This window comes from Monodelphis domestica, chromosome 1 (assembly GCF_027887165.1).
Source record: "Monodelphis domestica isolate mMonDom1 chromosome 1, mMonDom1.pri, whole genome shotgun sequence".
Classification (NCBI taxonomy): Eukaryota; Metazoa; Chordata; class Mammalia; order Didelphimorphia; family Didelphidae; genus Monodelphis; species Monodelphis domestica.
Genome location: NC_077227.1, coordinates 568,314,712 through 568,317,446, shown reverse-complemented (window position 1 = coordinate 568,317,446; position 2,735 = coordinate 568,314,712). Strand labels below are relative to the sequence as shown.

General features: G+C 40.4%; 1 pseudogene; it reads left to right on the top strand.

Annotated features, from left to right (window-relative positions):
• Positions 1-471: 471 nt before the first annotated feature.
• On the top strand, positions 472-2,391 carry LOC100617934 (cytosolic purine 5'-nucleotidase-like; annotated as a pseudogene).
• The last annotated feature ends 344 nt before the right edge of the window (positions 2,392-2,735 follow it).

Here is a 2,735-nt window from a genome sequence, read left to right as displayed (position 1 = left end):
GTTAAGGTTTGGGGCAGAACCAAGAGAGACCGAGGAGAGAAAGGGAGAGATGAATAAGAAGACCAGGAGGTGAGGGGGAGTAGAAAGATACAGGCTGGCTAAGCTGTCACATGGCCAGGTTACTTGGAAATGATTGTCTACCCTTCCTAATAAATTTCATAAAATATATATCTCTGGGTAGCGAGAAATATTATTTAATTTTAATTATTACACAATATTGCTGTTATGGTGTACAATGTTCCCTTCTCCCAGTTCTGCTTGTTTCACTTTGCATCAGTTCCTGTGGATCTTTCCAGCTTTTTCTGAAATAATCTTGTTTATCATTTCTTATAGCTAAGTATATTTTCTTAAGAAATCCTTTGGAGGGTATGTTTTTTATGAGTTTTGAGCTCCCTACCCTTTGTGTGAGAATTGCTGGCTATGGTTCAGTTAGAGGTTTTTCCAGCTTGATAGGATTTACCAGAGCTTATGATGCATCAGCAAGGCCTTTCAGAGGCTGGGGCATTAGATAATAGCAGGCTGAGAAACAACAGAAAAGGTGTAATCAGGTGACGCAGCTTGGCCAATAAGACCGTCCTTATAGGCATACACTGTGGGCTTTGTCTGATATAATTCTCATATAGAGATGACACATGATTTTACATTCTGAATACACAGTTTAACCTCCCTGAGACTTACCTGTTGGCCTTCCTAGTAGGTTTATTTTTTTTACTAATTATATCAGATACTCTAGTTGTGAGACAGGATTTAAAGATGGAGATCTCTATGTACTCCAAGAGTGCCTATAAATATACTGATAAAACAATGATTTGTTTGATCTCCCACATGGTCCTAAGCTAGGGAGCTCACATCAACCATAGCAGTCTTATTTCAATTTAATTCTTGTGGATACACAGAAACCACTATTCTTTGGAGAAGGCACAATCTTGAGTCAGGTGGATACTAAAACTGGTAAGTTAGGGGGCAGCTGGGTAGCCCAGTGGATTGAGAATCAGGCCTAGAGACAGGAGGTCCTAGGTTCAAATCTGGCCTCAGCCACTTCCTAGCTGTGTGACCCTGGGCAAGTCACTTGACTCCCATTGCCTAGCCCTTACCGCTCTTCTGCCTTGGAGCCAATACACAGTATTGACTCTAAGACGGAAGGTAAGGGTTTAAAAAAAAATAAAACTGGCAAGTTAAAGATTTGTAGCTTCAGCATACTTAGGAGCTTTATCTGATATAATCTTTGACCTACTGAGGGGCAAAAGTAAGGATATTTTGTATATTGGAGACCACATTTTTGGGGCTATCTTGAAATCTAAGAAGGGACAAAGATGGCGGACTTTCCTTGGGATTCTTGAATTGTCACAGGAATTACATATCTGGATTGAGAAAAGTTTACTTTTTGAGATGCTGTAGAGCTTGTAGATTTTTTTTTGCATGAACTGTATAAGCACTTGGACAGCACCAGGAAATGTGTGTCCAGATACCAGCTCCATTCAGAGACAAATTAAGAAAGTAACTCATGACATGAACATGTGCCATGGGATGATTGGAAGTCTTTTCTTCTGCAGCTCCAGACAGATGCTCTTTGCTGGTCAAGTGATGCATTATGTTGCTTCTTTTATCAACCTTCTGTAATATCCATTCAGCTCCCTCCTTAGAACTGCTCATGCTCTGATGCCTCATGAATCAACAGTGGAGCACATCCAAGTGGACATTGATGAGATGGAATCCCTAATTGTTATGTGGACTTTAAAAAAAATCCTTACTTTCTGTCTTAGAATTAATACTACATATTGATTTGAAGGCAGAAGAGTAGTAAGGGTTAGGCAATGGGGTTAAGTGACTTGCCCAGGATCACAGTTAGGAAGTGTCCGATGTTAGATTTGAACCCAGGATGTCCTGTCTCCAGGCCTGGTTCTCTATCCACTGAGCTACCTAACTACTTCCTATGTTTGTAGATTTTTAAAGACACTGATTATAAATGACACCAGTTGACACATTCTATCGGTGAGATCAAGCCTCTCAACTTCTTTCCACCAGCCCCTGAAGAAATCACACATTGCCATGGTGAGGATGATGATGAAGAGGAGGAGGAGGAAGAAGAAAAAAGGAATTGAGAAAATTATGAAATAACTATTAAACAAACTCTATCAGAGCTTAGAAGGAGAAGGGATGTTTCCCTGTTTGGGTTTTTGGTGGGATTTGGGAAAAAATTATTCCACAATCAAATTCTCATAGAGCCTTGAACATGCACAGGTATTATTTGTGGTTAGCTTATTGTATGAAGAAGAGGAGTCTTTTGAGTGGCTAATGAGTTGGAACCAGATATGCACTGAGAAGGCACTCATTGGTCAAAACATATTCTTTTTCCTGTTTGAGTCAGTGGGCAAAAATTTCTAAAAGCCCTTGGTAGAGAGACCTTTGAGCTTAATCATTGCACCCAAGCTCTCTCCATGTGACCCTGTGAGCTACTGTATAGTTCTGTAATTGTGTTTTTAGGGGGAAGGACCATTGGAGATGGCTATGACTTTGTGAGCTTTGTAAAGCCAGAATAGCAAAATGCCATAAGTTCAGTGCTGGGCGTACAGGTCAGAATTTGCTACCATCTCAGGCATTATTGCAGCACCAAAGGTGGCAGCCAAGCCCAGTGACATCTGAGACTCATTCAGTGAATGTGCTAGATTTGGAAATCAATTTAATGGGGCAAATGCTTTGTAGCAAGTGCTTTAAGTATAAACTCCTTTTCCCCA